Raw genomic sequence first — 25,596 nt, forward strand, 5'->3', positions numbered from 1 at the left:
CAATGCATTTTTCATTTCTAAGAGGTGGAGACTCTTCTAGAGCTAATCTGTGACAGATTCAGATTCCTTCAGGGTATTAAGGAAGAGAGCAGCTACTTCAGATCTGCCCTAAAGTAGAAAATTGTAGAATAAGGCCATTAGGATTATGTTAGCATGGACCAAATGAGTCAGTGGGTTTTGTATAGATTTATTAATTGTTGACCCATAAAGCATTGGTTTTCTACCTAGAGCTATACCAGAAAACAAAGAAAAATTTATAAGTTAAAAAGAAAGCTTTCTAATTATGTTTTGACTTGGTACAGTAAGGCTAAATGAAACTGTATGTACACAAACTGTATCCTAATTGACAAATTTGGTTCTCAGATGGATATGAGTTAACAACTTTGAAACTACTGGGGCACCTGGGTGGGTCAGTCAGTTAAGCATCTGACTCTTGATTTCTGCTCAGGTCATTATCTCAGGGTCCTGAGATGGAGCCCGTGCTGGACTTTGCATTCAGTAGGGAGTCTGCTCGAGATTCTCTCTCTCCTTCTCCAGAGTGGGAGATTCTCTCTCCCCCTCCTCCCCACATGTACTCTTTCTGTCAAATAAATAAATAAATCTTTAAAAACATTTTTTGAAAATACTTTATATATTTACTAGGGTTGATCAAATAAATAAATATATTTTAGAAAATGAGAGTAATATTTCTGTTAGGGAAAGAAGCTACAAATAATGAAGGAAGGAGTATTAGAATGGTGCTGAATTAGAGTAGGAGATGCCAGTAGGAACTAACTATACGTATAAACATAGATGTGTCTCTGTGCATGGCATATATATCTATATCTATATATATGTATATCTCCTAGTTTTGTTTACTAAGAGAGCCTAGAAGTAGTGATAGCTCAGTAGCAATGAGCACCCCTACTGCTCAGATATTGGTTTCTATACACCATTATCTAATAAAAGGAATTGGGACTCCTTGGAGGAGAGGTGGATTCCAGGGCCAGGGCATAAAATATATAAGATGAACCTACAACATATTATAGTGCCAAAAAATAAGGCCGTGGTAAAAAATAAATAAATAAAAAGACAGAAAGAAAAAGAAAAAAAGAAAACATATGAAAGGGCATGAGAGCCAAGCTGGCACAGTTTGACTAGATAGTAATCATAATACTACTAATAATAATGGATATTAACCCAAATAATAAAATAATTCTTTGAGTTTATATGATATAAATGCATACATCTCATTCTAAATAAAAGCATACATACATTCATACATGGGAGAGAAGGGATAACTCTTCTTTACAGAGAAATAATTCTAATTAGTAAATGTAGAAAGACTAAGGGAAATTTAAAAAAAATCATCATTAGAACATCACAGTAATAATTGTTGCAAGCAAGATTCACCAATGATAGCTAAGATTAGTGGGTAAAGTTGTGTTGCATAGTCTCAAAGGAATTGTCCAAAAAAAAATATTTATTAATTTCAAAGGATAATTAGTAACTTTATAGTGGAGAAACTCAGAAGACTCCACTTGACCAAGAGATCAAGGTTACAATTGCCAGGAATAAGAGATATTGACATCATCTGCCCTTTGATAAGATGCACTGGGTACGAAATATTACATTTGTGACATTCTTCCCAATTATATGTAACCTGTGTCTAATCATGAGAAACATATTAGAAAACCCAAATTGAAAGATAGTCTAAAAAATAAGTGGCCTATACTTTTCAAATTCAAGGTCACTGAAGATAATTAAAAACTGAAGAATCATCACAGTTTGAGGGTGATTAAGGAGACATGACAACTAAATACAATGGGGGATCCTAGATTAGATCTTGGTACAGAATTACCAAGAAAGAAAGAAAGAAAGAAAGAAAGAAAGAAAGAAAGAAAGAAAGAAAGAAAGAAAGAAAGAAAGAAAGAAAGAAAGAAAGGTGAAATCTGAATAAAGTCTGCAGTTCATCTAATAGTATTATACTAATGTTATCTTAGTTTTGATAATTGTGATATTGTCATGTAAGATGTTAGCATTACAGGATGCTGAGTGAAGGACATTCAAGAACTCTCTCTACCCTACTGTAAGTCTAAATGAACTCAAAATTAAAAGTTAAACACAATAAAAAATACAGAAAATGTGGAAAGGACCCCCATTACAGTTCCATTGCTAGAAGTAGCCACAACTTCCATTCAGGGCATGTCTTTATAGGCATTGTGATAACTCATCTAATACTAAAGATTAATGAGATAGTGAAAAAAATGGTATCTGATTTCAAGCATACTATAATTAGTTTAAAAAACACACCTACTAGAAGTTACTAGAGGATAATTACTAGGCAAAGTTGCAAAACTTGTAGAGCGACAAAGATGGATTTAGTATAAATTAAATGTTTCATAAACCTGCTCATTTGGTGTCCAGTCCTTTGCCTGGTGAATTGTAACCATCAGAGGGACTTGGGCTAGATTCCCATCGTGGCACTTTTTTGCTTCGCTCTCTCAGTGCAGTGCCTCACAGCTTCCAACTCCCACTACCTCCTTCCTGAAGCAGAGCTGAATTATGTGAACTAATTTACTTGAAATCCTTCTGGGATACATGATGAAATGCTTATTAGGAATATCTTATGTACAGAAATTTCATTATATAAATTACTTAAATTAATTAAAATAGAGAAACCTAATGACTAATGTTCAAAACCCATTAACTAATTGAGAGAGACAAATGAATTCCCATGCCTTTCTACATGCTCTCCTTAACACGGCTAGCAGTCAGTAACTTTGTTTATAAGAGTTTAATTTATCTTGAAAAAAAAATGACCTTTCTTTCTCAGTCTTAGGCAGAGCCCACTTTTGACTACCTTTTCCGGTGTCTCCAAGTTTAAATGATTCAGATTTTGAAAACCTACCATCTGTTACAAATAATGTTCTCACCACAAAGGCAGTGGTTATGTTTGTTGCAATTTTGCAAGACAAGAAACCAAGAAAAATATAAGAATAGAAACCAGAGAAGAGCAAATTCTAAAGGAAAGAAACTATTTGAAATGAACAAGCGTGAACAAACCGTATTTGCTGCCAGGGGATTAAGGGTAAAAGAATGTGAAGCAAAACTATGGTTAGTTGAAGTTGTAAGAGTGAAGAAGAGAGGGAGAATGTTACAAAGGTGAGCTTTTATTTTCATTGGGAATTACTGGTGCATTTCATTCAATACGATGTTAAATATAAATCTTTTGAGGCTCTAGAAATAAGATTCTGGGCAAGGTTTGACTGATCCTTACTATAACAGACATAAAGGTGATCCCTTAAGAACATAAGCAAAGAATCACAAAATACTATAGATGAAAGGAAGTTCAATAGACTGTGTATCTCCAACTGTATACAGTCTATTAAGTAAAGCTTAGATATAATAATAATAATAATAACAACAACAACAACAACAACAATAATGCTAACTTTTACTGGGATCAGGATTTGTGTTAAGTGTTTTGAATGCTTTGTTCTGTTTTATTCCTGACACCATCTCTACTACATTGATGAGAAAACCAAAACTTTCATGTTGTCGTTACCACCATTAAGACTTCTCAGCTGTATCCCCCACAAAAATAAGCCCACCTTAATCTTTCCCACCACCCAGCTTGTTTCTTTTTTGCTAAGTGTGTTCAAATTCCACTGGGCCCTTGAATTTGTAATTCCAACATTGTTCCTTCAGCAACAGTAAATGTTTCTGGGTGTTTACTCTGGGAAAAGCCCTCTTCTAGGTCTCAGGGATAGAGCAGTGAGACAAGAAAAGAACCCAATTATTGTGGGGCTTACAGTTTAGTGTGGGGAACATAAAACAAACAAGCACATTTATAAGACAAGGTCCAAAAGTGATCATTGCTTTGAAGACCATAAACTAAGATGTTGTGAGGCAAGTCTCTGGGGGAGGGGTGCCTGTAGAAAATGTGTGCGCGGGAGACCTCTTTGGAGAGATGAGTTTGGAACCGGCTCCTCAAGGTAGGAAGAAATCAGTAAGACAAAGAATATAGGAAGAGTACTCCAAACAGGACAGGATATGCAAAACTGTTGTAGTATAAATGAGGCTGAGGTGTGTGAAAAACAGACAGAAAGCCAGTGTACTGGAAGGTGGGAAAGGTAGAGGAAATAGTAAAATATTTGGTTAGAATGGTAGGCAAGGGCCTTGAGACCATAGTAGAAGTTTGGGTTTTATTGTAAGAATAATGGAAAGTTTTTAGAGGATCTTAGTAGAGGAATGGTAAGATTTGATTTGCATTTCAAAAGATAACTTTGTCTAAGGATTAGGAATGCATCTTGACAACCAGAGGGTAAGCAGGAAAAAAGGGATTAATGAGATGATCAATCCAAGAAATGACACAATTTGGGAAAAGATAGTTTTCGTAGAGATGGACAAGCATGCATGGATTGGGGCTCTATTTTGGAGGCAGTGCCACTAGGACGCATTAACCCCAGGAATGTGGGAACGAAGGGAAGAGAGAAATGAAAGTCGATTCTCAAATGTTTTGTCTTGAGCATCAGGGTAGAACGTAAACATGTAGGATATGGGGGAAACTGGGAGAGTTAGAGAGAGGTTGCAAATCAAGCCCTGAGAAAAATAACCTCCTGTTCTTCGATTTCCTCTCCCTCACCACCCGTCCTTCAATGGCCACTCGTTAGTCAACGCTGACATACTTCCTCCACCACTCAGAGCAAGACCAGCTGACCCCCTCATCTCCATTTGCCTCCATGGCACTGCCTTCCTCTTCCATCTCATGATAAAGGGCATCTCTCCGCCCCTAAAGCTAACTGTGCATCTTTACCATTGAACTCAGCATTACCAAACTTCATGGAACATTTTCTTCCCAAACAGATCATTTCCCTGTCTGATACATTTCATTTTGCTTCTTTAATGAATTACTCCCTTTTACATTCTAATGTTTATAAGTACCTGCTAATGTGGAAAAAAAAGTCTTCTCTGGATCCTCCTCTTTCGTTATTATTCTCTTTATTAACATCTTAAAACATGGGCGTAAGGCCCTCTCTCTTGCCTCCATTTGTGACTTTGTTGTTGCTCTTGTTCTGAGTTGCGGGAGGTTGTGTTAAACATAAGGCATAGTTCTCAGTACACAATCATCAATGGTCTTTTTTATTGGTTTGCTTGTTCTGTATTCCTGTTTTCCCCATTCCCCACTCCCATTCCTCCTTTTCATGGACAATCATTTTAATGTGTTCAACAAATGCATTTTTTAAGGTTTTTGGTAGGTGTTTTTATAAAGTGTGTAATGATGTTTTGTGTGTATTGAATATATTATAATTTGCACAATTGTATTATGCCTTAAATTTCATTTCAGTTTTTTAAGGCGTACTATGTTTCAATGTATCCATGTTGCTATATGTGCATATCATCCATTTTTTTTCTAATTGCACCACATTAGGAGGCCACAGAGATTGGTTTCCATTCCACATTGTTGCAAACAATGTTACCATGTTTATCCTCACATGTGGCCCCTTATGAGTCCATATGAGAATTGCTTTGAGCTACATAACCAGGAGTGGATATGCTGGGTCATGGTATATAGGCTACCTAATTTGAATGAGTGCTACCAATTTCTTCTACGGAATGGTTTCCAGGCCACACATCTATAAGCAGTGCATGGGATCCTATGTAGCTGCATCTCTACTAACACTTGTCATTATCCAGCTTTTTGGTTTTCTGTCATATTGGTGGATGATATCTCATTTTGGTTTATTTTTTTATTTATTTTATTACTTATGTGTTTGAGCATCTCTTTGCATGCTTGCTATCTTTTTGGAGATTCCATTTCTTGAAACTGCCTGTTTATAGATTTTGCCTAATTTTCTATTGGTTTCCTGTCTTATTGCTTATTAATGTGAAAAAAATTCTTATATATTCCAATGTTATTTCCTTATATTTGGGGCACAAATTCTACTAATCTTGATTTTTTCATACTGTTGAATTTTATTAGTTAATATTCTTTTAATATTTAATATTTTAATTTTACTAATTTTAACATTTACATCTATGTTCACAAACAGAATTATAATTCTCCTGTCTTGCAAATAACTTATGAAGTTTTAGAATCAAGATTGTTTGGTCTTAAAAATGCCTGTGTTGTCTATAGATTTAATACAGTCCCTATCAAAATCCCAGTAGCATTTTTTGGTGTATGGAAATAGAAAAATGTATTCTAATATTCAAATATAATTTCAAAGGACTCCAAATAGCCAAAATTGTCATAATCGTGAAAAAGAGGAAGAGAGGTGCTTGGATGGCTCAGTCAGTTAAGCATCTGATTCTTGGTTTCAGCTTAGGTCATGAGCTCAGGGTTGTGGGACTGAGTCCTGCGCCGGGCTCCCTACTCAGCGGAGAGTCTGGTTGAGATTCTCTCTCTCCCTTTCTCTCTGCCCCTTTCTCTGCTCTCTCTCTCAAACAAATAAATATATCTGAAAAAAACAAAAAAAAGAGGAACAAAATTAGAGTCTAAAACTCCCTGATTTCAAAAATTATTACAAAGCTACAGGTAATCTTTTCTCTTTAAGGCTAAATAATATTCCATTGTTTATATACACCATGTTTTGTTTATCTGTTCATCTGCTGATGGACTCTTGAGTTGCTTCCACTTTTTGGCTATTGTGAATAATGCTGCTATAAACATAGGTGTATAAATATCTTTTCAAGACCCTGTTTTTAATTCTTTTGGGTATGTGCCCAGAAGTGGAATTGCTGGAGCATATGGAGTTCTGTTTTTAATTTTTGAGGAGCTGCCATCCTGTTTTCCATAGTGGCTGCACTATTTTACTCCAAATTAACTTTTTTCAACTATTATGTTTTTCAGATAAAATATTTCCTCTTGTTTCTTCTTTTATTGTCTCATATCTGCTTCATATCATTAATATTGCTGATAGTTTTGCCTATATTGGATAGGACTTATTCTAAATTGTTGATTTGAAAATTCCACTAATTATGATTCCTGTGGCATGTATTGTAGTTCTTCATTTATAATAGTTGTACTCCTCAAGTCTATAGATATTTGGGCCTGTAAGCATGTGTTTTTTAAGGTGTTTTGGCTTCTCCGTCTGATAATATGTTGGACAAAGGCTGAAACCAGGTAAATACTGTACTCCTCCTGGTAATTCTAAGAGAGAAGAAGGGATAAACCCTGAGAAAAAAAGTGCCAGATCCCACATCTATGGCCAGGGCTTCACCTTGAGATTCTCAGGGAAACTATTTGCAGAATGCTTCTCTTTGAGTGCTTAGAGCTGGAGAAGAGAGAAGAGTATGTGCCCAAGGCTACTTATCAATCTATTCACACATGTCTTTGTCAACTCCTTACCTCTGATGCCTGCCCCTGGGCCATTACAAGTCAGGGTGCCATGGTGGCAGGAGTAGAACTTGAAAACTTCCGTTCAACCTCTGCTCTCAGTTCTGCCTCCATCCTTCAACTTGTGGGTACACAGAAGCACCATTATGATTGTCTAGACCTGGGTCTGTTACTAGAAGAAGGGGGTGGGTGAGAGAAATATACTCAGTGCTCTGATACTATTTTCTCTCACACCAGTGAATCCTATCCTATACCAGGTTGCACCATTTAAGCCTCTTAGTTCCCTGAATGTATCTTTAATCTTCAATTATCTAAAAACCAATAACAATTGTTAGATTGAGTCCACTTGGAAGTTTCTAATAACTTCTTTCTTTGATTACCTAAGAGGGGCTATGGGTGGTTTAAGGGAGCAAAGGAAAGTGATGCAGTTGTGCAGACATCACAAAACATACTGTAACATGGTGGAAGGGCTCAGAAGAGCTGTGATGATATTGCCAGTTGGTAAATTTGACACTGGAGGAAACATGATTAGTTTCTCCATCTGGTGAGCACCTACATGGGCTAGAATAGAAAAATATCATAGAAACAACTGCGGTCAAAAACCATATTGGGCTTCTTATACGAGAACTGAATATTCTAAATGGTAATGACTTTTATCCCTGGGTGGTAAAATTATGTATTTCTTTTCCTTACTTTCTTCAAACATCATGAATTTTCAAAATGCTCACAAATGAGCTTCTATCAAATGCATAAATAATAAAACATATTTTTAAAAAGACTTTATTTATATATTTGTCAGAGAGAGGGAGTGAGCCCAAGCAGGGGGAGTGGCAGGGAGAGCAGACAGAACAGGCAGAGGGAGAAGCAGGGTCCCCACTGAGCAGGGAGCCTGATGCAGGACTTGATTCCAGGACCCTAGAATCATGATCTGAGCCAAAGGCAGTTGCTTAACCAACTGGGCCACCCAGGCATCCCAATAATAAAACTCATTTTAAGTTGAAGACTTGTAGCTTTCCCACAGTTCTCTTTATTAAGTGAATCAGGAAAAAAATTTCTTCTCTTTCTGCCAAACCAATTACAAGAGATGCTTGACAATGTAAAAAAGAGGATAAAATTAGCCTTTAGGAAAGTATGAGAAAGAATGTGAGTTTTTGGCCAAAGAGGAGTAAGTTAAAGAGAAGAAAGTAGCCTTGAAGAAAGTAGACAGAAACGGTTTCTGTCCGTATCAGGCTGAAATGATACACAGTTGATCTAACTGGCAGACTGACTGGATAAAGTAACTATGTGTACTTTTAATGATATCTAGCCAGGGAAAAAAATTGGCATATCTCTCTATATAAAATGCAAGCTATTTTTCACTGAATTTCTTTGTATTTAACATAAAATACTTATTTCCGGTATTGATAAAGGGACTATCTGACTATTAAAAAAAATTGTAAAGTAGAAATTGTTTTGGTCAATAAAAAAGGGACTAAAAGAATGACTTATAAGTTTAATGTAATAACAGTTCTTCTACATTTTCTAAATGGTAGAGACCACTTATTTAAACGAAAACATACTTAGAAAAAGCTATTTTAAAAAGTAATTAAATAATCATATGGCATTTGAATTCTTTTATTTTTGGTAGGTGTTAGTATTATTTCATTATTCTTTCTTGTATCTACAGTTCTGAGTATGTTCTTCTGTATGTGATCCATATAGTGAATAGTTGCTATTTTAGTTGATGAAGAAAGAATATACCTGCCGTATGACCCAGCCATTCTACTCCAAGATATGCCCAAGGTAAATCAATGCATATGTCTGTACAAAGACATGTACAAATGTTCATAGAGTTGTATTTGTAGTAGCCTGAAATTGCAAATGACCTGTCTTTCAACAGGCAAAAGGGTCAACCAACTGTGATGTGTGCTGGCATACTACTCAGAAATAAAAATAAACTATTGAGACATATGAAAACACAGATAAATATCAAAATAAGTGTGCTGGGAAACAAGCCAGACAAAAAGAGTGCATCCTGTATAATAACATATATAAAAAATTGAAGCTAACCTATTGTGACGGAAAACAGAGCAGTCATTGTCTAGGGATGATGGAGGCCAGGGAGGGGTGGGAAGAAGGATGGACTAGAGTTAGCTTTATGGAGTGCACCTCCTTTGTTTCTCTGGACTTCTTCTGTGTTATAGACTTTCTACTTTGCTGACATTGAGTTAGCTGTTGTAGGTTTAAATCCGACATCCTCACAAGAAAATAATTGGAGGAAAAGAACCTATCTCTTCTCGTGTAACAATTTTAAAAGAAAAGAACTTATTCCCAAATCCCTAGCAAATTTCCTGGGGTAGAATGTTTGGAAAAATAGCCACACTTACTCTACTTTGTATCCAGGGGCTTTGCAATGTGACCTCGCAGTGGCTCCCATCACGAGATGGATGTTAATTTCCCACCCATGAAATCTGGGTTTGCCTTTTATCTTGCTTTGGCCAAACAGAATGCAGCGGAAGTGACACTGTGCCCTTCTGAACTTAGGCTTCGAAAGGCTTTTTCATGCCATTGCTTTCTATCTTGCAAAACTGTCCAACTTCAATGGGAACAACCTGGGCTTGTCTGCTGGATGAGAGACACGTGGAACAGAGATGAATCTTCACAGCTGAGACCATTCTTGACCAGTTATGAATGGCCAGCAACTAGGCAGTTCCCCACAAAAAACATAATTGAACCCAGCTGAACCGAAAGAATCACCAGCTAACACCAGCCCAGATTGCTAACTCACTGAATTACAAAGTAAGCAAATAGTAACTGTTTAAAGACACCAAGTGTAGGGCAGTGTATTACACCACAAAAGCTGACCAATCCACATCCCTCCTCATTCCATTGGCCTGAGAGGGAGTGGCTTTGAGAACAGATGGGCTAAGTGAGAAAGAGGGATGGGGCTGGAAAGAAAACGGCTCCCTTAGGAGAAAAAGCAGGAGGATATTGGTAGGCCACCAATCATGTGCATTTTAGTAACTCATGCCTCGAAAATTAAAATAGTACTTCTAGGTCATTGCACACAGTGATGGGTTTTAACTAAAGAGCTGTTGCTTACAGCTCTTTATGAACGGGGAGGAAATAATTGAATTTTGGTGGTGGTATTTGTTCAATTTAATTTTGACTCACTCATTAGGGGAAAAAAAGGTGCTTTGGGCTATTTTGCAAAACCTAGTATTGGGGATTATAATTTCTTTTACTTTGTTTATGAAGATTTAACTTACGTAATTACATGAAAAAATTACCCAGCAGATGTGTGTTTTCAACAGCATTCCATAGGGCTTCCTAATACAGGGCACTTTTCAAATTGATTTTAAATTAAAGTCATTTAAAAGAGGAACGAAACTTGTATGCATATTTCTCCTGCCAGAATTATCAATAGAGTGTGGGGAGACAATAAAAGCAAAGTAAAAGATGACTCTTCAGTCCATAGGAAACCTATAATTTAAGGTATCATGTCATTCATTTGCTTTCAGAAGATGTGATTATGACGGATTGTGCTTCAAAGCAATTATAAAGCTTTCATCAGCTGCATTTACATGGCTGATTATATGAATCTTGTCAACCTTCTGGCCTGCTACATTGTTGCTGAAAAAATCTGGTGAGTACTCATATACAGACCCTTTTTTTTTTAAAGGGCATGATTATGTCGCTAAGGAGGCTCCTATTTTCAGCTTAGGCCTGTTAGGATGTTTCAGCGGGACAATAGTGTCTAAAGCAAGATTGATGCCTCTTCACAGCACAGAACAATAGAAAGTCACAGGGCTATGCACTTTGTTATTATATAAATTCAAGCCTTGAATGAGGATTATATATTTTCTGTGCCTGTTCTTCTCCTTGACGGTTTTCTTTTCGGATAGGGAAAAAATATATATCAGAAAATTTTTCCTTTAAACTCTCACAGAAAAAAGATATACCCATAAATAGCTCGGGTGCAGTTTTCCATGGATAATCATAGATGTTTCTTGAAAATCACACATAGCATTTACCACTTTAAAACATCCGGGGGCTACAATAAGCTTAAATAACATATAAGATACAGGTGAATCTCTGTCTGTTCCATGTCTGGGACAGAAAACCATGGAATCATCAGGATACAGACTTTTGTGCTGGAAGGCCAAGTAAGGAACTGGGGCCGCTTTACCAGGAGCCTAGGGAGAGTCATACAATAAAGTAGAAACAGGCGAGAGAAACCACAAGGAGCACACACCAGTAAAGAGGAACCAGGCTGTGACGCAGGGGTTAATTCCAGATACAAAACTAAGAGCCAGGAGGTTACAAATACCTTGGGGAAAAGCTGTGTTTGTTGTTTGGTGTGTCTTGGGAAGAGTGTGTGTGTGTGTGTGTGTGTGTGTGTGTGTGTGAGAGAGAGAGAGAGACAGACAGACAGACAGACAGACAGACACAGGGTAGGGGAAGACCAGAAGTTCAAACAAACAGGAATTACTTGGTCTTTAGTAATTGGCATGGCTGGTCAACTGAGAAGAAACACGAGGCATCAACAGTAAAAACGATCTCAGTTAAACTCTTCCTTGCTTCGTCTCAGAGCGGTTCATATTCTTTATGTGAAGATAAGAGTCAGCACCAAACAAGATGGGGGAGATACCACTAGGTTAAAGTAAATGAGAATGTGAACTAACAGGGTACTGAATAAGTAAAGAATAGGCAGTTTCTGGTTTATGAGAAATCAAAGGCCACATTTCTTTCAGCTTCTCTCCCATTTTCTCTTCATTTTTTGAACCTCCTTAACCAGTGGTATCTTTCATCTTTTCCTCCTTGGGTGCCTAGTTTCATAATGGACTTTCTGCTCTTCCTATACCCTCAGAACCATCAGAAGTTGCTAGAGATAGGGGTGTCTGGGTGGCTCAGTCAGTTAAGCATCTGCCTTCAGCTCAGGTCATGATCCCAGGGTCCTGGGATCGAGTCCCACATCAGTTTCCCTGCTCAGTGGGGAGCCTGCTTCTCCCTCTCCCTTTGTGCTCTCTCTCTCTCAAATAAATAAATAAAATATTAAAAAAAACAAAGAAAAAAGAGGTTGCTAGAGACAGAAGTGAATGATTCTGCAGGGAAATGTGTATTTGGTATACCAGTGTCACATCATAGCCTGCTGTACTCATTGTGTAAAACCTCTGTGGCTTGTTCTAGTTTTTCACATTGACATTTCATCATTGGTGAATCAAAAGGGAAAACAAGTTTTGGATGCAAGAGAGGCATATGAGGTCTTCCCAAGACTTTGTGTAGCCAGCTACCTACTCCACTTATGCATCATGTTTAATCGAATTCAACAAATGTAATTCAGTTGAGTTAGGCAAATTATTTTTTTATCATATAGATAGATCAGGGCTTATAAATACACTCAAATGCCTTTGGGAGTCAGGCAAAAAACGCAAATGTGAGTGACCAGGTATGATAATACATTCACTTCGTATAGATAGGTGACCCTAGTACAGATCTTGTAGATATTATATATCTATATGACACACATATATATGTATGGGTATGAACATACATATAATATGTATTTTATACAATCATGTAATATAGATACAGATAATAGTTCACCAGGTATGGGAGTGAACTAGAGAATGAAGTTCTTCTGAAAAGCTCACAGATGTAAATTTGTCAAAACTCTCTATTGGTCAGATTTGATCCATGGGCCTCTAGTCTGACAAATCAAAATTCTCATAGTTACTGGAATTTCTAGCATATTTTAGTGACACATGAATGTAGCTTCTTTCTTTTTTTTTTTTTATGGAAAAACCAGAAGGAAATAAAATATAAAAATAGAGATTAGTAAAGCATTTGCCCAACTGTATTCCATGGAATTCTGATTAGCAGGATTTTATAGGGACTACAAGTCAATAAGAGCTGAGTTTCTAGAATGGTGGAGATATGCAATACCATGTACAAACAAATATACAATACATTTGAGACAGTGAAGAGCACTATGAAGAAAAATGAAGCGGGGAAAGGGAATGTTGTATGCAAATGGTGGTGCCGAGGTGATATTTTTGATAGGAAGTTCAAGGCTCTCCTGAGGTGAGCTTGGAAGCAGACACCTGAATGAGCAAAGACTTCGAAGAATGTTCCAGAAAATTAGAAATGATTAAGTGCCTGAGGCTGGAGTGAGCATGGTTTATTGGAGGCATAACAAGAAGGCTAATGAAACTATAGCTGAGTGAGCAGAGGGACAGTTATAACACCAGATCGGAGAGGGGGCCGGCTGCATTATGTAGGCCTGGTGGGGGGTAATGATGTAAGCTTTATTCTAAGACTCCGTGAAGCCATTTTGATCAAGAGAGGGTTCTATACTCACTTAGGTTACAAAAAAACATCTTCTAACTGCTTTGTGTATTTGAGACTCAAATCAGTCAAATAGTGAAGAACTGAAACCAGCCACTGTGGCTGCCTGGCATCTGGAACTTTCGGTCTCAGAGCCCATCGCACTCCTGCTCCTTCAGCCTTATCTCCACAATTATTAGGCACTTTTACAACATACACAATAAACACATGGGTATATTAATGATGAATGAGCTGCTCTCCATTTCTTTTTTTTTTTTTTTTTAAAGATTTTATTTATTTATTCGACAGAGATAGAGACAGCCAGCGAGAGAGGGAACACAAGCAGGGGGAGTGGGAGAGGAAGAAGCAGGCTCATAGCGGAGGAGCCTGATGTGGGGCTCGATCCCATAATGCCGGGATCACGCCCTGAGCCAAAGGCAGACGCCCAACCGCTGTGCCACCCAGGTGCCCCTGCTCTCCATTTCTTATTTAGGACCTGATTAAATATAATCAAAGGAATGAACCTGTAATTGGGGAAATGAGTAAAGGGAGAATTTTAGTATAGGAAAATCTCTTCAGTATTCCTGAGAATCCTATCATTCACACTGACAGTTTCTAAGACCAGCTTTGGAATTGCTAGTGTCTCCTTTAAGCTCTTAACGCCATAAAGTCGAAGGAAGTGCAAAGATCAATGTATTTGATTAGATCAGAGTTTCTCAACTTCAGCACTATTGACATTTGGGCTGGACTGTGTGACGGTCTTTGCTGTGGGGAACCGCCCTGTGTATTTGTAGGATGTTTAAGAACATCTCTGGCTCTATTTATTAAATGCCAGTAGAATTCTTTCTCCTTGCCACCCACCCCGCCATCGCCCGGTCAAGACAATAGAAAATGTTTGTCAACATTGCCAAATATCCTCTGGAAGGAGAGTTACCCCCTGGGAGAACCCCTGTGTTCGATGATAGGAGTAGTCTGTACAGTCTTTTCTAACAACTTAAAAATATATATGAACGTGAGCAACAGCATGTGGAAAGCAAACCTATGGAAAAGCATCCAAACTAAAGCACTGCTGGGAACCCAAGGCAGATTGCCAAGCCTTCACATCAAGGTCACACTCAGCTCATTGAATCTTGACAAAATCTGCTTGAACGGTTTTTTACTCTAATTCAGCTGGTTGCTAGGGCTCAAACATAATTCCAGCAGGAAGATGACAGACCTGATATCTTCACCCAACTAGTAACTAGAGAGGTGGAGACCAGACTCAGATCTGCCTGACTCCAAAGCCTGTTTTTTTTCAATACATTATGCTATGTTCTGCCAAGAAAACCAAGGATGTTTTAATATAGTATGATCTGGATTGTAGTTTGAAAAATTAGCCATCTCTTTCACAATGAATTTCTTTTTTTCCAAATGATTGTGATTATTAACAATAATGTTATGGTAATAAAATTTTCATATAACAAGTGGCATATGTTGAGGACTTAGCATGTATAAGGCAATCTGAGAAATGTTTTATGGGTGTGATTTTTTTTTAATATTTTATTTATTTATTCAACAGAGAGAGAGACAGCCAGTGAGAGGGGGAACACAAGCAGGGGGAATGGGAGAGGAGGAAGCAGGCTCCCAGTGGAGGAGCCTGACGTGGGGCTCGATCCCAGAACGCCAGGATCACGCCCTGAGCCAAAGGCAGACGCTTAACGACTGAGCCACCCAGGCACCCCTATGGGTGTGATTTAAGTAAATCCTCATAATAACCCGATGAGCTAGATTCTATTATTCACATTTTACAGGTAAAAATTATAATTAGGAAGAAATATTTCCTAAGTAAAATATTTTCTAGATAAAAGAAATATTTACTAAATGCCTGGCCCTTCATTAAATCCTTCACATGCATTTAGCCTTCATAACGCTTTTATGAGACACAAAGGATTTTCCTTTCCATTTTGCAGATGAGCAAACTGACACTTAGAAGAAAGAAGTAACTACTCAAAATCTTGGAAGTTATGTAACTGGCGTTCAACTCTATCTTTGACACCAAATCTAGTATCTAACATCCTAAATATTTGTTATCCTTTCCAGGTATTAGTGGTGCATTCAAACATTAAGACAATTGTGAGTGGATATAAATGTCTTTCCTCTCACAAAGAGCTAGTGGTAAATTTTTTTGTTTTTCACATTAAATCTCTTTGTAGAGATAGAAACATCTTTCTTAGAAAGGAATTCTATCTTTGCATGATTTCTCTGCTTTCTCCCATACTCTCCTGCCTCCTCCCCCCAGGGGCTCAGAGTACAGAGTGCAGAAAGTGAGAGGACACAGAAAAAAAGGAAATGTCAACCAGTAAGAGTTAAACTTCACTTCCTGTCAGCAAGTACAAAAGGTGAAAAGCGACATTTGCTTTGGCAAGCTAGAAATGCTTCTGTTTCTAGTCACACTCTGTCTTTATCCCCTCTTCCAGGCTTCATCTGAAAGTGTCCCCATTAGAAGCACAAGGGAGCAGCCGGCCAAAGAACACATTCTCCCTTTAAATATGGGGTGCTGGAACAGATGTTAATTTATTAAACCAAGATCGCAGCTTGATCCTTTCTGTCTCACTGAAATATTTTGACAATGATAAAAATACATGCATTTGACTTGTCACTTATCTTCCAGGATCCTTCTGTCATGCCTCATAGTGACAGCAAACTCATAGGTACTACAGCAGGAAGCATAAGAGGGATTTATTTGTTCTGTTCTAGAGGCGTTCTATTCAAATGGACAGCAAACAGGGCATCTGCGTGGCTCAGTCCCTTAAGTGTTTGCCTTCAGCTCCGGTCATGATTCCAGGGTCCTGAGATCCATTAAGCCCTGAGTTGGGCTCCTTGCTCAGTGGGGAGCCTACTTCTCCCTTTCCCTGTGCTGCGCCCCTCCACCCCGCCCCACTGCTGCTTATGTGCGTGCGTGTGCGCTCTCTCTCAAATAAATAAATAAAATCTTAAAAAAAAATGGATAGCCTAAAAATTTGCATATATTTAGCTTACAATATATGCCCTCATGTTCTGATATAAGAAAGATGGCTCCATCAGCCAATGATAAACCGTGATTGATAAGTATTCAGAGCAGAGTGCATTTATTAAATCATTAATTGTAAAATGAAATGACCACAGAAAGCAGATATGTAACTTTCTGAAATGGGTAAATTGGGACACCATAAGTCATGGTAGAGAGTGGTGGAGAGTGTGGTCTAACTCAGTATAAGTACTTTCTCTGAATCAGGTGCTCATGATTCGACTTGAGCAGGATTTTGCTATGCAAGAATGTGGGCTCTGTGTTGCCAGATTTTATAATTTATAAGAGGAACCGGAAATCCATATTTTCAAGTTAAATCTTCTGACTTTAAAATGTTGTCATGTTTCTTTTTCCTTTAAAAAATACTGTTTATGCTGCTTATATGTTACTTCGCTTGTAATGGATGGATATTGATTTTAGAATGTAGGAAGCTTCATGGTAATTTGCACCCTGCTCTATTTAGGGAAGCTTTTATAGAGGTTTGATAAACCTCAGTATTTGAGCTCACTTGACTGGGCATCACTTGGGGAGTGGAGCTTGTTACAAATTCATAACCAAAGCAATTCCAATTTAGTGGGTTGGAGGAATGGCCCAGGAATTCTGCTATGGATGACATAGTAAATATCCTTTGAGCACCACCCTAAAAAGTGATAGCAAGGAGCCCATCAGTTCAGGGATTGACAATCTATGGTCTGTGGAGTAAATCCAGTCCACTGACTGTTTTTATATGAATAAAATATATAAAATAAATAAATTAAATAAATAAATAAATAAAGATTTATGGGGCACAGCCACATCCAATTCATTCGTGTGTTGTCTAGAACTCTATCATGCGACAAGGGCAGAGGTGGAGTTTTGATAGAGACTGTACGGACCTCAAAGCCTGACATATTTACTATCTGGCCCTTTTACATAAAAGTTTGCTGACCTCTGTGTTAGGCAAATTGGGTCCTATGTCTCTATATCTTATTAAAGTATGCCTCCTCAATATTACCTGGGTTCATAAAAATAGTGTAAAAAGAGCCATATTACTGATGATGTTGATTTATAATTCAGTTTTGTCCAAACCATTTCTCCTAAGCAAAGACTATCTTGTTGCTATGACAACAGTTACAGAAAGCTATATAGAGAGGGAAAAAAGGCAGCAAAAACATTAAATGTTAGACTAGAGAAAAGGACAGTAAAAGGCTTGCGATTTGGCTTTGACTTGCAGGGGTGTAAACGCAAGCATGCCCACACTCTCCCCCATAGGTGAGATGGTCCCATATGACTGGGAGGATCCCAGCTTCTCCCACAGGCCGTCCCTTATTACCGTCTCCACAAACACCATCTGTATATACTGAGGAAGTGATTTCACAAATAAATGAGTCATATGCCAGAACTTTTCACTTGTCAGTAGTGTGGATAATGGGTTTATGGAGGATTAAAAAATAGATCGATGTTGAATTTCAGTTATCTTATCCTAAATATATACTGATCTTATTATGACTGAATAGTCCCACAGAATCTGAATAGCTCTTTATATTTGTCACTTCATTAGCAGTCATAAGCCAGCTACTCCGTTGTTCCCATCTCAGCAAATGCCACAACGATATATCCTTTTCCTCAGGCCAAAACCCCCAAAGTCAAAATTAATTTGACCTTTTCCCTCTCAAATCAAATCCATACAGCCACATCTCAGCCCTTTCATGCCACCCACCACACTGATCCAAGCCACTATTATCTTGTGTCTGGCCAGCTGTGGTCACCTTCTTACAGATCTGCCTACATGCTTGCCTGCCCAGAAGAGAGTCTCCACTCAGCAACCAGAGTTGTATTTTAAATACATAGATCAGACGCCATGGCTCAAACTCTTTCCTCCATATCTTTGAATCACAGTTAAAAATCCAAAATCCTTCCCATGGCCTACCAGACCCCATGGATCCAGTCTCTGAGGACATCTCAGTCCTCATTTCCTGTTACTCAGCTGTGCTTGCTCCTCTCCAGCCACACTGGCCATCTTCTTGCTTTTCAGATGCCTAGACATACTGAATTCCTTCCTGCCCCAGGGCTTTTAGACCTGCTACTTCCCTCCAATAGGAAATCTCTTCCTACAGCCCTTTACTTGGTGCTCTCTCTTATTCATGTCTCCAACCTAGGGGGGGCTTTCCTAATCATCCATCAATCTCTATCCACTTTTCCTACATTATTTTTCTTGATGGCATTTATCATCACATGAAACCTTATTATACAGTTACTTGTTTATTAACATGCGGTGTATCTTACTGAATTGTAACTTTCATGAAGGCAGAGAGGTGGTCTGTGTTGTTTCCTATTTTATTCATAGCATCTAGACAAAGCATGGTAGAGTAGGCATTCAACTTTTACTAAACTAATACATGAAAGAATGAATGAATATAAATTTTAAGATTGAATTTTGATTGATTTTACTCTTTTTTGCAAGATTTGAGGACATCAGTATCTTGTACCCTGGGCCTGCTGGGACAGTAACTGCTTTTCATCCTGGTTAGGCATCTAAGATGAACAAAAGGATAAGATAGAATGGAAATACTTAACATAAAAAAAAAAAAGTCCACTCCAGATTATACAGGTTAATTCTAAAAAGAGAAAAAAAACAAAAAAAGAAGGGTATAAAATCTGAGTGCTCTGAACAGCAGAAATGCCAGGTGGAGCACCAGTCCTTGGGGAGAAGGTAGGTTAACGGCCATGCTCCACCATGCATTTCAGCCTTCTCTTGCCTCAACAGTTGCCTGTTGTGTCCTTTGCTAACCCATGATCACTTTAGTTTCTGAATTTATCCATAGGCATCACAAACATGTGAGGGTCACGAGGCAGAATGAGGTGAAGGAAGGTGACTGGACTACTTAATGCAAAATTTCTCACTCATCAAAACACATATGCACGTGCATGCATGCGTACACACACACACACACACACACACAGAGTGCAGGAGTCAGCTCATACAGTGATAACACATCATATCAGTTAGACAAGAGGGTTTGGTATAAAAATGGTCCAGAATGATCCTTAGGCTTAAGGCTTAAGGATTTCATGCAATCTTCAAACTCTACTTTGTCCTTTTCACTCTAAAATGTATAGGAGGTGCAGATGATTGTGTAAAAAATCCTTGAAATAATCAAATGGTCAAGATTATCCTTAGAAACTGATTATTTGCATATTGATGGTATTGGGGTATCATGGAAATTGAGATATACTCTAGCAAACTTCACATTGCCTTTAAGTAAGGTTTTTTATGGAGATTTTTCCCCCCAAAATTTTTGCTTTGTATAATTTATAATTGATTTCCTTTAGAAATATATACATACACATATATTATATATGTATCTATATTTTATATATGTATGTATATATACTGTTCATCTCATAATAAAAAAATTATAAATAAACTTTTATCATATTATATCTTTTCTATAGTACTAAGTAATTATAAAATATGGGTTAAAATTTGTGAAATGACTGCAAAAACAAATGCAGTAGTCATAACTGCCTAACAGTAAATTAGAAATTATAAAGAAATTAAGTAAGAATATATCTTTAAAACTACAAATGGTTCTGATTTTTATTTTTATATTATTTTAAAATTATTTTTCTCATAAATCATTACAGAAAAATCAGGAGAAAAATATATATATACATCCTGTCTACTCAGTCAACCATTATTAATAGCTTGCAGTATAGGCTTCTAAGTATTTTTCTATTTGTTTTTAGCATTTGTCAGCTTTCCCAAGGATATGTTACATGCATGCACATGTAATAATTTTTTTAGAGAAGTCAAGTTGTACATATTCTAAGGTAACATGCTTTTCTCTTTCTTAGCTACATATTACGGACATCATTAAAAGTCAAAAATATGCTATTTAATTTTAGGCATTTATAAACATTTTATAAAAATTGTCTTTATGATGTTTTTAATGGTTACATGGGATTGTATGAAATATTTAGCATTTATAAAAATAATCTTCTGCTATTTTAATATTTAATATTTCCAAAGTTTTTAAATAATTCATGGAACAGACAAAATCAGTTGAAAACAAATTAGAAATTCAAAGATAGAAGTCCCTCGAGCCCAAATTCTAAAAAGCATATACACATGCTTTAAAAAATGGTTTCCAAAATGCCTATGGTACATCATTCTCAACATGTTAGGAAAAAATCAAACCCAGATTCATAGACTTACACAATTAGTTTTTGAACAGTACGTGATTCTTAACACAATGTAATTTCAATACCAAGTATCGGGTGACTGGGTGGGACAGTCCCAGGCAGGGACTACAGGAAAGAGGTGGTCCTGCCATCACCTGGAGTCCTACTTTGCTAGGACTAAAGTTGACGCTGCATTTCTGGTTCTTTTTTGGTCTTTCTGTCTGTCCTTAGTTAGCTTAACTAGCTGGGAAAAGAAAGGTATGAAAAACATTCCCAAATTGCTTTTACTCAAATTATTCAAAGACTAAGAGACCCTGCCAATCCAGGCCTCAGATTGCTCCCAGAGAATGAGTCTAGCTGGGAACATGGAGCCGTAAACACCTATTGGATCTCTGTGCATAATGATCATATTCTCCAAACAAAAAACTACAACACATGTTCTATCCATGACACGAGAGACTTGAAATCTGTGCTTTCTTGGAGAATCTAGGAAATTCTGTCCAAATCCAGGCATTTAATTTTTGGACTTAACTTCAGCTTGAGTATTGTATTATAGGATGAGATTTATATAAATTTAAGGTCTCTCTGTGGTGTTGGAATTTTGTAGTTGGAGAATCTTCTTGCAATTTATTATTCATTAATGCAATTCTTCAACGAATTTATTATTCATTAATGTTTTTATTTAATCTTCTTTCATATGGAAAATATAGTTTTGATATGATCTGGGATGGGAGTAGATTTGAGTAATGCTCTGTTCTGATCCATTCCTGAGGCAAAATCTGCACTGCTCACCAGCAGTCCTAGAAGAATACCCATTGGGGAGTGGTACGGATTGACGGAGTGACCTTAAAAAGATAGAGTCTCTCCAAGGGACTAGGTACACTCCTGCGTGAGCATAATCTGCAAGGTTAATCCTAACGGGCTATGGAAATAAAAAGGTAGGGAATATTAGTGGGGAATTTCCATGAGAAGTGATTTCTACTAAATATTTCTACATCTTGACTCCTTTATTCTTTTCATGAAAATGGAATTACTTACCTGGCCGTTAGGCTACAGCCACTGGTCCATGTACTCAAAAATATGTAGCTTGTCTTTCAAAATTCCCGAATGGGGGGATTTGATTTCCTATGTTTTGTCTCTTTATGACCCACTAGGATGAAGCAATTTTTCTAAGTGAGACTGTTCTACAGACTTAATTTCCTCTCCAATGCCCTCTGCAAAGATCTAGCCTGAATGGACAGGCAGGAACAATTTAATGTAGTCTCTCATCTTTAACTGATTTTTCCTACTGAGACTTTATGATCTTTAGGTTCTCTGCTAACTCTTTTGTCTTATTTCTCAATTGGTTCAGAACTTAAGTGGGGAAGGGAAGTGCTATTTATTAGATTTTCCTTCTCAAAGACACTAAAAGTAGGTATTATTATTAATCTCAATTTTATAGTTGAGGGAACTGGGGTGGAAAAAGACTATGGAATGTGTCCAGATTTGTACACATGAATCTGGTTCAAACTGATTTTGTCTTTCATGTTCTTAACCAGTACAAGATGCTACCTTTCAATTATTATCAAAGAGCATACCTAGTTATCCATATAATGATTTATTTAATTCCATTTTACAAAGCAATTAGCTAGATATATGAATTATTACTACTTGGAATTTTACTATCCAGTTCTATAAATCTTCATCTTGACACATAAGAATCTCTGTTAAATGAAACTCCAGGTAGTTACTCCTACCAAAAACTAAATGAAAATTCTAACATCAGTCTTATTAACTTAACTTAGAAAAAAAAGTGTTAGAAAAATAACACATATTTGTACAGATTCAGTCTTACCCGCAGGGAATTGACGTGTCAGGAGATGTTATTTGCTACCAATTCAAGTAGCAGCTGCCAAAAGCTTAATTGCCTAGACACAATTTTTCACTCCCTGGGACACATTTTTCACTCTTCAGTTTGCTATTTGGGGTTCTGATTTATAGTTGTGTAAGTGCCTGCAATAGAAATTTACTTACATTAGGGCTCTAATGTTCTCAAGTACTTTCTCCTTCTGACACAATTTCTTTTGTGGCGCTGGACACCAGAGAATGGGTTCCTGCTGAGGCACAAGCCAGATAAACAGGGATTGTCTAGTGTATTACTAGTCATAAGATGTTTTTACTATACTCTTGTACAGCCCACCTCCCAGTTGTCAAAAGTAACAACCACTTCCCCATCTCCCTTTTATCACCAGTTGCCCACAATTACCTAGAGATAACTTCTTTTTTTCCTCTTTAGTAGCAAACACAAATTCTATACAGACATCCCTAATCCAAGCTCAATAATTGCAGAAAAGACCCAGATACAGTCTTGATCACCTTGACAATGTCCTTCTGAAGAGGGAAGCGATCCTTGATCATCAACAGAATTATTGGACCAGAGAAAACCATCACAAAAAACAATTTGTGAAGATCATTACCATAAAAAAACATGCATAATTTCTCTTCCAAATATATGGTTTCTTTGCAAAACAATCCATTTCATTTCTTGGTAATTACATTGTACATGTGTTTATGCTGTCAAAAATCAGAATGATGAGCTATTAGCTGTTCTTGTTTCATGGACCCTTTTCCCTTTCATCTGAAAACATTGATTCTTAGTTGTCCTGCCTGTGTTGTTTTCATTACGAATCTATCAAAAACAAGTGTTCTGACTATGTTAGCTGAAAATTTTAATGAAAGCCTATTAGATTTGGCATAATTTCATGCTGAATCTGCAGTAAAGAGCTCTTCGAGAGAAAAGGCAGAGTGAGGTGGATGTACCCTGTCACACAGCCGCGCTTGCCGTTCCCCTTGCACATTTTCATACCAGCAAATGCCCTCGTTAATGTGTATGGTTATTGGTACTGAACAGTAAGGCACGTGCTTAATAGAAGCCCTCAGATGATTCATCTGAGTTCAAGGAGGTCTTTTCATTCTTCCAGGAGATTGGGTCAGCATTTCTAATATTTGCCTCACAAGCAAAAGGGTGGAAAAGGGGGAGCAAGAAAAAGAGCTTGGCAAAAAGGGATTAACTGGATGGGGCCACTAGGAGGCTATAAAATTACAGTAAGAGATACTCACGAAAAGAATGTCAAGCAGTATTACTAGAGGGAAGGAGGTCAAAATTCCCAAAAGGGAATATTGACATTAGGGCTTCTGATAAAACTCTATGTTTCTATTTCTACTTTTCACTTCCTACTTTGTTTGTTCTATCATTATTTGACATATTTTTATTGAAATCTTTTCTCGTACTGGGCACTGAAGTTGGCTGGGAGAATAAAAGAGAAAATAAGGCAGGAGAAAGTTCCTGCCCTTATGGGTCTATATAACTTACTAAATCATTCCATAATTGCTTCTACGAGAAAATTACTATCTCGAATAGGATCTCTAGATATACTAAGGCTTCTACAAAGCTGAGGATTATACAACAGTATTATGGGAATGAACAACCTGTACATACTCAGAATTGACCCCAAGAAAACCATCTCACATTGGATACTACTGACCAAACTACAAGTATCTAAAATGGCACTTTAGTCCATTATCCTCATTAGCAAAAGACAAGTTTATTACATTTCCCCAAAATTGTTTTAACTATTACAACTCTTCGTTGGGTAGGAAGGTGAAACAACCCTTTAACTGCAGCGCCTGGCACCAGAACATTTTTATTGTTGTTGTTGTTATTTTTTGTTGTTTTCCAGGGGTTTCTTTTGTTTTTCTTTTTTCTTTCTTTCTTCCTTTTTTTTTTTTTTTTTGAAAAAGCCAGGTGCTATTTTGATAAACATCACGATACAATGTGAAACCCTAAAGGCTTGTGTTTGAACTAGAGCCAAAGAAATAAAAAGAAAATTTAAGCTTCTCTATATAATAAAAAGACAGGATTTTTGTCTTTGTTTCTTGATATTGCTGGAGGCTCCTGAGAGATAGAGTAGGAGAAGGAGGAACAGCCCCAAGATGGTTAGATGCTTGAGTATAAAAATGAAAGAAAGTTGGAAAGAAACCTCCAGGGGCGCCTGGGTGGCTCAGACATTAAGCATCTGCCTTCGGCTCAGGGCGTGATCCCAGGGTCCTGAAATCGAGCCCCACATCAGCCTCCTCCACTGGAAGCCTGCTTCTTCCTCTCCCACTCCCCCTGCTTGTGTTCCCCCTCTCACTGGCTGTCTCTCTTTCTGTCAAATAAATAAATAAAATCTTAAAAAAAAAATTAAAGAAAATGGGTTTTAAATATCAAAGGAGTGAAAATATTTTGCTCTGGTCATTGATTATTGGGTGTCACATGAAACACACTTGAACTATAGGTATATCTCATCTAGATTTGGCTATGAAACTCTCATAGGTAAAATCTAGGGCCTGTCTACATGAGATTGACTTCAACTCTAATTCATACCTGGAAGGAACTGAAAGTCCTGTTAAAGACTTTTGCAGATGGGCGGTGAGCTTACATTCTCCCGGTTATCTGCTTCTTACTCCTCCTTCTGCCTGTACTTTTCCTATTCCTCTTTGAGTACTTTTGATTTGAAATGGATCCTTCTTCATTGCTTTTCACAAATTGATAAAAACAAAGAAACATACATACAGAAAACCATTTTTAATAAATTTTTACAGAAGATTTTGTGTCCCATAGTTTAAATCATATATAAGTCATGTCAGTTCTTTGTTACATTAGCCCTACTGCCACTGGAGGTTTCTTTCTTTCTTTTTTTTTTTTTTTAAGATTTTATTTATTTATTTGAGGGAGAGA

General features: G+C 37.3%; 1 protein-coding gene across 17 annotated transcripts in view; it reads left to right on the forward strand.

The window, feature by feature from the left end:
• The window catches only part of ARAP2 (ArfGAP with RhoGAP domain, ankyrin repeat and PH domain 2), a 562,492-nt gene that overhangs the window by 3,042 nt on the left and 533,854 nt on the right, over nucleotides 1-25,596 (forward strand). For 11 of the 17 annotated variants that reach the window (XM_087864224.1, XM_087864219.1, XM_087864220.1 and 8 more), the window contains exons 2-3: nucleotides 8,988-9,103; nucleotides 10,822-10,946. The exons of 1 other annotated variant lie outside the window; for it this stretch is intronic. The gene's annotated coding sequence lies outside the window, so the exon portion shown is untranslated. Of the gene's footprint in view, nucleotides 1-8,987; nucleotides 9,104-9,806; nucleotides 10,100-10,821; nucleotides 10,947-25,596 lie in introns of all 17 variants that reach the window. 5 more of the 17 variants (XM_087864225.1, XM_087864226.1, XM_087864227.1 and 2 more) reach the window with 5 other exon arrangements.

Source organism: Ursus americanus, chromosome 8 (assembly GCF_024610735.1).
Source record: "Ursus americanus isolate L20-20 chromosome 8, mUrsAme1.1.p, whole genome shotgun sequence".
Taxonomy (NCBI): Eukaryota; Metazoa; Chordata; class Mammalia; order Carnivora; family Ursidae; genus Ursus; species Ursus americanus.